At 37.1% G+C, this 11,090-nt stretch overlaps 1 protein-coding gene across 1 annotated transcript in view; it reads left to right on the plus strand.

The window, feature by feature from the left end:
• The first annotated feature begins 7,818 nt into the window (after positions 1–7,818).
• ankrd34bb (ankyrin repeat domain 34Bb) overlaps positions 7,819–11,090 on the plus strand; it is a 41,366-nt gene continuing 38,094 nt past the window's right edge. Inside the window, exon 1 of the mRNA XM_007577428.2 lies at positions 7,819–9,108. The gene's annotated coding sequence lies outside the window, so the exon portion shown is untranslated. The remainder of the gene's footprint in view (positions 9,109–11,090) is intronic.

The following is an 11,090-nucleotide window of genomic DNA, read 5'->3' on the forward strand; positions in this document are numbered from 1 at the left end:
GTAAGCAAAATCTGTTTTTGAGGTCCACTATTTTTCTACAAATAATGTGGACTGCTGCAATCACGCACCTGCTATAAAACATGCTGTTTTGAAGGAAAAAAAAACAAACTCAAATATACCGGACCAACCACGAGAATCAACCCATTTAAGGTTAAAACTCAGTTTCACACAAATGCAAATATTCTACCATAAATGTTTGGCTGTTGAACTGGACTGTTGAAGGTTGCTATGATGCTAATTTTATATTAGCAGCTCCACAAATCTTTTTGGTAAACATTACATTAGCAAATGACATGAAAACATACCTTCATCTTGGCTTTTTTTTCTGTTCTTCCTCTTTCCTTGTTCTGCCCCTATTTTGCTAACTTAGGTTTGGATGTGCACTGCACATTGCCTGGCAGCTCATAAGTGTGACCTACCACTGCCACCAGGGGCCCCCCAAGAACAACTTCTGTTCTCTTTAAGCATGTATAATGAAGGATTTCTACATGATCAAATATACATTACTGTTGTTAAAAAAATCACAACTTTATCATAAAATAGTGTGTTTTTGTTAACATAATCATATAGAAATCATTACGAAAAAAAAAAAATCAATTCCACTTAGGGCCCCCCCCCCAGGTCCCTTAGCAGCCACTTGTTTTCCTTAAGCCTGGGGCAGATAATATTGATGAAAGTGCCAAGGGTTTTTGTCCCAATTTGTAAAACTGGACCAATATTAAACAATATTTATTTCCATCCTGTTCTCATTTGTGTCTGGAGAGGAAGTGGAAGGGGTCGGCCATGTAGTATTTGTTTAGTCATGTGCAGGGGCGCCGCCAGGAATTGTGGGCCCCCTGACAAAAAATTTGTTTGGGCCCCCCGCCCAGGTGCTGTTAGAATTTTTTGAGTCTATTTGAGCCATTAAAAAGTGTCACAATTTTAAAGGCTTGCATCTGCCTTGCTTTCTTTGGTTCATTACTGATAATTAGCACAATATTTACTGCTCATGAATTTAACATCCAACAGTCCACATCCAGTATGCAGGTAGGTTGCTTAAATTTTTTCTATTGGTTTTAGATTAATGAAATGTCTCTCCCCATGAGTAACATTCAAAAGCAATGTGCAAAATGCACATAAAGCAATCCAGACTTCTAAAAATGCAATGTAGTTGCATTTTATTCAAGCTGCAGTACATAACTAATAAAAATTGTTTTCTCCATATTTATTAAAGTTATCACGATGTCATAGCAGTTTGTTATGAGACAGATAATCTGTGAAAACAATCAATTTCCTTCACCTCCTTCCTGAATTAGTATTACTGGTTAAAGTAATGCACTGTTCTGACCAAAACAACCAATCAGAACTAGCAGGACGCTCTTAGCTCTGTCAATTAGCCTCATTCACTCACTGCTAAACGTGCTAATAGGTTAGAAACAACTTATCATTAGAAGAAACTGTTTATCTGCCATCATTGGTAGCTATGCTAACTAAACTGAGCATTCACAGTTTGAANTTTAGATTAATGAAATGTCTCTCCCCATGAGTAACATTCAAAAGCAATGTGCAAAATGCACATAAAGCAATCCAGACTTCTAAAAATGCAATGTATTTGCATTTTATTCAAGCTGCAGTACATAACTAATTAAAAATATGTTTTCTCCATATTTATTAAAGCTGTCACGATGTCGTAGCAGTTTATGAGACAGATAATCTGTGAAAACAATCAATCTCCTCCATCTCCTTCCTGAATTACTATTACTGGTTAAAGTAATGCACCGTTCTGACCAAAACAACCAATCAGAACTAGTAGGACACTTTTAGCTCTGTCAATTAACTTCATTCAGTCACTGCTAAATGTGCTACTGGGGGAGAAAGAACTTATCATTACAAGAAACTGTTTATCTGCCATCATTGGTAGCTATCTAACTAAACTGAGCATTCACAGTTTGAATCTGCACAGCTTCTGCACAGATTTGTGCCATGCTAGTTGCAGCATGGCACAAATCGAGGAGGAGGAAGAGTGAGCAGCACAACATGAGATTGTGATTGACAGCACTAAAACTCTCCTGCCACTGGCTGGTTGTTTCTAGCAGTGGGAGAAGGCAGAGGAAATAGATTTTTCACAGATTACCTCTCATACCGTACTGTCACAACATCATGACAGTTTTAAAAAATATGTGGAAAAAATATTTATATAAAAGTTACATACTGCAGCTTTAATTTCACTCAGGAGAGGACGGGTCAGGAGGGATGTGGGTTAGAGCTGCTGCTGACTGACTCACCTGTTAAGTGTGGTAAAAGATACAAAGGACAAGTTCAATATATGAATATGTTGGTAATTTCTTTCCTTAATTTATTAAATGCTAGTGTAATGGAGGCAAACAATAGTCTGTAGCTAAGCTAATTATGCTAAATGGTCGATAATCTCACACCTCTCTTGGAGAAAAACTGGGTTATAAATTAACACTCTTGCCTTTTTCTCTCTCTCTCTCTTTGTTTGAAAACCTGATTTTATAACTTTTCTTAGCAGCATAGTAACTGCCACAATCGTTCTTGTTTCCTACTGTCTGCTGCTAACAGCGTCACTCTGAAGCGCTCCAAGCAGGAACGAACTATTTAACGCAGATAGGGGGGGTTCTGGGCAAATATGGATATTTGTTTTTTGATCTGCGGAGTGGGAACATTAAAGTTTTACAGCTAAAAACAATCTTTGAAAATACAATATGATTAATTTTGTATTTGACAGGATCCCGATTTTTTTATTTTTATTTCTATGAACAAAAAATAAATAAATTGTGGAGGGCCTCCAGTTGGTCAGGGCCCCTAGAATTGTCATCACTTTCCCCCCCTCTACCGCGCCCCTGGTCATGTGACAGATATTGAAAGGCTATCTATTATCAGTTAATATTGATTATTGGCCATAACAGCAACATTAATATTGGATATAAATGTCAAACTAATTGTTCATATTGATGCATCTCTAGTGGAACTGGCTGATCATGTGAGGGGTGGAGGTGAATGTGACAGCAAATTAGAGCATGAGATCAGGTGTTAAAGGAGGAGTCTGTATTTGGGGACAAACTGGTCCATCATATGAGCAGCAAGGCCAACAATATATCATCACAACAATATTGATATCTTAGAGGCTTGTTTGGAGTTCATTAATAATTATGACTGGGCAATAAAACAATTATTTGAATTTGTTGTGTAAGAAGATGTCATTTTTGGGAAATCTGGATTTTTTTATTTTATTTTTTCTCCCACCATTGCGCACCCGGGGTTTCCATAGTTCAGCGATATCTTCTCACTCAGGGCCTTTTATTTTGGTTTCCAGACATGTTTTACAGCTTGTATTTCTTTGGACTTTGAATTCAGGTCAACTCCCAGAAGAGATGATTGATAAAATTCTTGGTTCCTTTGTTCCTTTTTACCAGTCTTGTTAGGAATCTTGTCAACTTTGACAATTGTTTTAAACAGGTGAGCTTTATCGTGAAATCAAGCTTTTTTCATCTGCACCTTCTAGCAAAGGTTAAATCAAGCTTCTGTCTTAAAGACTTTGAGAAGCTTATCTATGCCATCATCACTACACATTTTCACTATTGCAACTCATTTTATAAAAATATGGACCAATCTTCTCTACAGCGTCTCCAAATGATTCAAAATTCCGCAGCTAGATATGAGCTAGCGAAGGCAGTGAAGTCAGGGAGTGTGTATCTGTAACCATGAGGATGTGTGTGCAGTTTGACCTTGAATTCTGTTAGTCTTCTCTCCCATGCAAACAGTTTCTGATAAAGGTGATATTATCTCAGAGCAAGTCCTTGAGTCCAGCCATTCCACAGATGTCATTTGGAAGGGGGTAGGACATAGGAAAGAGCAGCTTGTTTACATATCCTCTAGGACAGAGGTTCCCAAACTGTGGGGCGCCCCCCCTAGGGGGCGCGGGAAGCCGTCTGGATGAAAAACAAAAACAAAACATGAACACTATATGCGCTGGGTTTTTACCTTAGAATGCCCAACTCTCTGTTATTCCAATGTCAATTTGATACAGTAGAGGCTTCCACACTTCCCATATTTGTGTCCTCCGTCACTTTTATCAGCAGTTAAAACTGTTTAATCCGTTGTTAACATGTTGTAACCTGTTTTTCCGAGCCGCCTTTAAACGCAACATGAGCGCTACGACGCTCGCGCTGGGTTTCCACCTGTGAAGGAGACCTGCTGCTGCTGGGCGGAGCTACGTAGGTTTGTGTTAGAATCACGGCAGCAAACCAGCAAAACGCAAATAACTTTTCACAGTTTTTCCCTCCAAACTAACCGACTGAGTTGAGTAAAGCTGTTGGATGGAGGTAATGTTAGCTAAAAGATGACTAGCTAATATCAATACAGAACCTTAAGCTTAACAAGTAGCTTGTAGGCTACCGATGGTGTCTATTTTCAGCTACGTACATTCATTTTGCCCCCAAAAAAGTCGACCCCCTCCCCCCCCGTCACACGCGTCGTTTCAACCAGACAGCCATTTGTAATCCATAGGGGGAGTGCAGAAAATGTCTGGAAACCACTGGGGGGACGCAGAAGAAAAAGTTTGGGAACCACTGCTCTAGGAGATTAGAGATAGCCAGCCAGCAGAGGCAGACACAGGGGAGCCAGTTGATATAAGAATATTCTTTAGTTCAGACAGATTTAAAATTTTCAGTCTGTCCTAAAGTCTCCTGGAGCATCTCTGTTAATTCCAATCATTCCTGTTAAAATTTGCCTTTCCCGACAGGCTGGATTTGCAAATTCTCCAAGATCAATTCCAACCCATTGGTGAGCTCCAGTACCTGCAGCCAGGCTGCAAATCTCAGCAAGAATTGTGTCCGGTTTGCTGTGGTTCCACAGTGTTCACCAGAAAACCCAATCCATCACACTGATCAGGCAGCTTGACGAGGGCCAAAACAGCTGCCGAAGTCTTCTGAATTTGTCAATATGCCGGGTATCTGCCAGCAGAAATCCCACTATCATGAAATAAATACAGATGCTCCACGTCTTCCAGGTATAATGTGGACAGACAAAAGTGTTTGTGGACATCCCAAGAGTCCAAAATGTATCCTGCTGGGTGAGTTCCAGCAGGACACGCAGGCTCTCCTTTCCCCAGTCTTCTAGTTGAGAAAATTTGATCAATTGCATCGAGAGACCAGCTGACTAGATCCATAATTTGTAGATGAATTAGATAAAATTAGGTTTTTGAAAATATTTTCAATCGTTTGTAATTGTTGACATTACAATGATTGCTGTAAAGACAACAACACAAACACAAGTGCTACATGTTTGTCCAGGAGAATTGAATGCTGCCAGTCGGTGATGCTATCTGTTGGCTTTCCTTGGATAGAAATTTATTAATCTACTTTGAATAATTAATTGATAATACGCTCAATTGGAATGAATTGGAGGGTTTTCTCTACTCTTGTGCATTACATCATATTTATTTTCTTCTTCAGGTTTCCAGGAGTCCCAAAAGAGCTTCAGGAGGAGAATGGAATCCAATACAAATTTGAAGTGTATGAAAATATTTAACAAATTATGTAATATGAAAAAATAAGATAATGAGGCAATGCACTGTAAATGTTGATGCATAATTTTGTTTTACTGCTTTATTTCATTATAAAAGTGTTGGGACAGTTGGTAGCAGAGAGTCTGTCCTGGCTTCTGTAGGTTAAACAAAGAGTGTGTGATCATTGTTATGATCAATCTGATTAGCATCTCTTGGGAATGTGAAAGGAGATGGAAGCATTTCATCAAAGCTCCCATTTTCCTGCTAAGTGTTGTATGTTGATTACCCGAGATAAATAAGTGTAATTATTATTGTAACTGAAGCTTCTCTATTAAAAACAAGTGCTTATATTAGTTTCTCTCACTTCAATAATTTAGAAAAACTAATTGACCAAGCTGAAGCATAGCAAAGTTAGAAATGTTTGATTTTAAATAAAATGCTAATCTTTTAAATCATTAAGTCCTTATTGCTTTGAGTCTTTTCATGTCGGTTGTGGTGCTCCTGGTAATGTCAATGTTGGGAAGCAGGCCATACTCAGAACCAATAGAACAGTCTTCTGCNGAATGAATTGGAGGGTTTTCTCTACTCTTGTGCATTACATCATATTTATTTTCTTCTTCAGGTTTCCAGGAGTCCCAAAAGAGCTTCAGGAGGAGAATGGAATCCAATACAAATTTGAAGTGTATGAAAATATTTAACAAATTATGTAATATGAAAAAATAAGATTATGAGGCAATGCACGGTAAATGTTGACGCATAATTTTGTTTTACTGTTTTATTTCATTATAAAAGTGTTGGGACAGTTGGTAGCAGAGAGTCTGTCCTGGCTCCTGTAGGTTAAACAAAGAGTGTGTGATCATTGTTATGATCAATCTGATTAGCATCTCTTGGGAATGTGAAAGGAGATGGAAGCATTTCATCAAAGCTCCCATTTTCCTGCTCAGTGTTGTATGTTGATTACCCGAGATAAATAAGTGTAATTATTATTGTAACTGAAGCTTCTCTATTAAAAACAAGTGCTTATATTAGTTTCTCTCACTTCAATAATTTAGAAAAACTAATTGACCAAGCTGAAGCATAGCAAAGTTAGAAATGTTTGATTTTAAATAAAATGCTAATCTTTTAAATCATTAAGTCCTTATTGCTTTGAGTCTTTTCATGTCGGTTGTGGTGCTCCTGGTAATGTCAATGTTGGGAAGCAGGCCATACTCAGAACCAATAGAACAGTCTTCTGCAATTGTAGCATGTCCCAAGGTGTTGGTGCCTATTAAGAATTAGATTTATTTTTTGCTAAATTATTCATTTCCACAGATTTAAAGCCATATGAATGGTAGATCTATTGTATATTTATGTATGCATTTATTTGTTTTGCTTAGACCCTCCTCCTCGTCAGTCAGCCTCCTGCAGTGATTAACAGGCAGAAGCAGCTGCTGGGGCTCATCTGATTGTTTGGTGAAGGAGTGAAAAGGTTTTTGTACCGCAAATTAACATTTTGTTTGAAGTCAACTTGGAGATAATTTTTTGTTATTTTTATAAGTAAAAGAAACTCCTTTGAAACAGGAAAAGTCTCCGCGAGTACTTTTTATTGTTTTAAGTGAGCTGAAAACCTCCTCCTGTGGGACTACTCTGGCATTTTTGTTTTCTGGAACTTTTGTGATGCAAGAGTGGCCATAACATAAGGTTTCTCACCTTTTGAAAAATTGTATCTTTCAATACCAAAAAAAAAAAGAATAGTCAAGAACACCACAAATGTATGAAGAAGAACCATAAGTTCTTAATAATATGATACATCCAGACAGCAATGCATGTATTCAAATCATAATATGACCTAATAAATGCATGCAGTGCATGCAGCCAAATATGATGACTATAATGTCTTTCAATCTTACACAACTGAGATACTCATATTGGCATTCAAAGGGATATAAAGGAGCAGATGGTGTGTTTGATTTGGAGAAAAAGATCTTTCTTTTTTTCCCATATGGGGAGAAGAAGACTTCTTGTTGGATTACTTCGTTTTCCTGTTTTCAAGAAAAGAAAAAAACAAAAACCCTGCAAACCAGCGCCCCCAAATGGCCCGGGGACACAGGACTAGATTATTTTAAGATGTATTAAAAAAAAAAAAAGCTTCATTGTGAAAGTATGACAGTAAAACACAATCAAGTACTTGTATATGAAAGGCATTAAGATGTAAAAGTAAGAGTAGTATGTAGCTGATGTTTGACAATGACTGATTTATCAAAGTGTATTGTTTTTATAATAAAATACCTAAAAATTAAAAGGAGCATTTTTTCTTCATATCTTGAAACGACAAAATGAACATTAAATTATGGAATTGTGAAAATATGTTCATGAACACACCTCTGTAAAGCCGTGTGTCTGTTCATCAATGTCAATATAAAAGCGATTGGTCAGAATATGTTGTATCAAATATAAACATTGTGCTCTTTATTCAGAAAGCCTCCAAAACAATTAATCACATCAACAAGTTAGAAATGTTGTATTTAGTGCTTTTTTGATTCTCAAATATATTATAGAAATGTGTGTGAGAGAATGTATCAGTGAGAGGTATTAACTTAAAATACTTTGCATTTTAAGAAGTTCGGTCCACTTACTTGGATTATCTTAATGGAAGATATGCCACAGTCAATAAGGCGGACCCTGCAGTAACGGGCCGACCCGATCAATGAGGCATCTATGTATTCATGTCTGTGGACACGTCAGGATAAAAAGAGGCAGAGGAAGTGATGCACACATCTCATCCATCCTGTCTACTCTATAAACTTGTGGGGGCAGGACTTATCTGGAGCTGGTACATTATTATGACTGACATGACACTGTCAAACATGACATTACACCTGTCATGAACATTTAGTCTTCATGAATGTCAAGTTGTCATAACAAAAACATTTTAAACATCAACTTTGCTTTAGAAAAGTCATTATTTACTGAATGACAATGACAATAGCCACAAACATTCATGAACACTTTCTCATGTTCATAACAGTGTCATGTCAGTCTTATGCACACCCCTTCAAATAAAGTGTTACCAAAATCTGAATATATTTTGGATCCTCACATGCCACCTAACATTGAAGCACGTCCCTGTGTGTTAGCCAAGCTTTCTGTCTCTCTACATCAATGACTTCTGGGAACATTGTTGTGTCCATGTAATGAGTGAAGCTTTTTGTTGTGCAGTCTTCAAGATAAATGTGCCTGCAACCTTGAACCAGTCACTGACGTTGGCGGTACTATTGTCATTCCACACATCAGCAGACTGACTGTATGAAGGTGAAAAGAAATTAGTCTTACCTGCGCAAGTGCTTGACTGAATCCATTGCCTGGATAGTGGGTTCTCATAAAAGAACGTGCTGTCATTGGTTAGGCACCTCCTGTCTCCTTGATGCCATAGGCTAGGCTTTCTGTTCTCATCTGACGTACTTTAGACTTCAGTACCTTCAGTACCTCTTTTCACCAGTCACTTGTCAGCCTATCTGCTCTCCCTCCAGGTTCTATTTGACCTGCAGCCTGCCAATGGCCCATCAACTGGAATAATGGCACTTTCAGGATTTTTATGAGAAGGAATGAAACACTTTCAGGTAAGTTCATGCAGAGATTTTATTGGTACACATTTTTACTAGTTTTTTCTAAATGAAACATGTTCTCTGATATGTTTAAGATTTTTAACTTTTTCTTTGTGAAAGTTTTGACTTAATCTTGATGGCACCTCATTACATGCAGGTTACTGTATTTTCTTCATTTAGCGCTTATGCAGAAAACAGAATCTTTTATTAGACTTTTGCATTTGTTCATTTGAGACCAAACAAATAAAGTCAAGCTTAGAATTTGTAAATGTTTTTAAACTTTTATCAAATGATTTAATTTCCATTTCTGTGTTGTTATTTTTTTTTCTGCTTGATTTGTCATTAATATACACAGTCTATCTGACTACATATATAGATAGCTCTTTTCCATGTGTCTGCACAGATCTATTCAATAAATTACATAAAATTGAAAAGCCCATCTAATTAAAGAACTTAATTACTAAGTGAAACACTCTAAATTACACACAGATGGATGTTTGAAAGCCTTTATTTCTGTTAATTAAAATGATTTTCCACCTACAGCAAATGAAAATATATTAAAATTAGACTATTACAATAAAGAAACTATATTTAAAAAGCAGAAATGGAGCCTTAAAATTACATGTAACTTTTATAAAAAAAAAAAATCCCCATATATTTGTTAAAATTACCACTGTGTTGTGACAGTATAATAAGGGACAGATAATCTGTGAAAAAAAATCTAGCTCCTCTCCCTTCTTTCCAGGACTCTGAGTACAAACTGCAGTCAGAAAATACCAATCAGAGCCAAGTGGCAGGTTTTAGCACTGTCAATCATGCTTGTGTGCACACTTGCTCACACCTTCCACCCTTCTCTCTTCTAGTGTACAGCTTCTTCCTGACAGCAGAATCTGTCATAGATACTAATGAAACTTAGCATGACTACTGATGACTACGGATAAACGATTTTCCTGTAATTGTCTCATTTTGCACTACACCTACGCCCCTCTAATGAAGTATGTGCTCAAAGTGCAAAAATTGAAGAATATGGACAGTATGGATTTCGGTAACTGGAACATCCAAAGTGACAGAAAATAGTGAAATAGTTAATAAACTGCTCTATATGTTTTAGGTGGCAGTACGAATTTAAATGTACAGTATTTATGCTTTCCAAAGTCATTGCAGGAGATATTTGGCTGTTCAAATATGTTTTGGTATGACTTGTTAAATACAGAGCAAAATTTGATAGTATCCTACAGTACAATATAGTAGAAATAAACAAAAAGGACTTCAATACTTTAACATTTGAAGACATCTATTTTGTGACAGACAGCTTGCTGTGTGAACATTGCCATATTTCTGCCATTTAATTGCATGTGCAGTGATAAATTGTGGACAATATATATTGCTTGGATGTGGGTTTAGCCGAAGTGTCAATCAAAGGTGCAAAAGGGGCTGGGTGAAAGACCCCTCCAGAGAATTGGGCACTCCCTAGATAGCACAAGATGGTAATTCAATGTTGAATGGTTGATTTTTGGTTTTTGGTTGAAGTCAGTCGATGTTGAAGAGATGTTATTGAATCAATGTTTTGTGGTTGAAATCTAATGATTGAAATGCCAACGTCTGATCAATGTTGAATCAATGTATGCTGTTTGTCGAACCCCTTCTCTCCTCCTCTTGTGAGCTCTGGGTGAGAGCATTTTATTATTGAGCGGGGCTTTTAAATTAAGCACTGTTAAAATAGTGGGTTGTGATCAGTGGTGGGAAGTAACAAAGTACAAGTACTTCATTACTGTACTTAAGTACAATTTTCGTGTATCTGTACTTTACTTAAGTAGATTTAATAATGGATACTTTCTACTTTTACTCCACTACATTTTACAGTAAGTATCTGTACTTTCTACTTCACTACATTTCTACAAAAGTGTCGCGTTACTCATTACATCCAAGTCACATCGCTCTTTTTTCCATTAAAATGTGAAGTTCAGGGTCTTAATTAAGGTGGCGCCGTAAAATCC

Source organism: Poecilia formosa, unplaced genomic scaffold, assembly GCF_000485575.1.
Source record: "Poecilia formosa unplaced genomic scaffold, Poecilia_formosa-5.1.2 Scaffold441, whole genome shotgun sequence".
Taxonomy (NCBI): Eukaryota; Metazoa; Chordata; class Actinopteri; order Cyprinodontiformes; family Poeciliidae; genus Poecilia; species Poecilia formosa.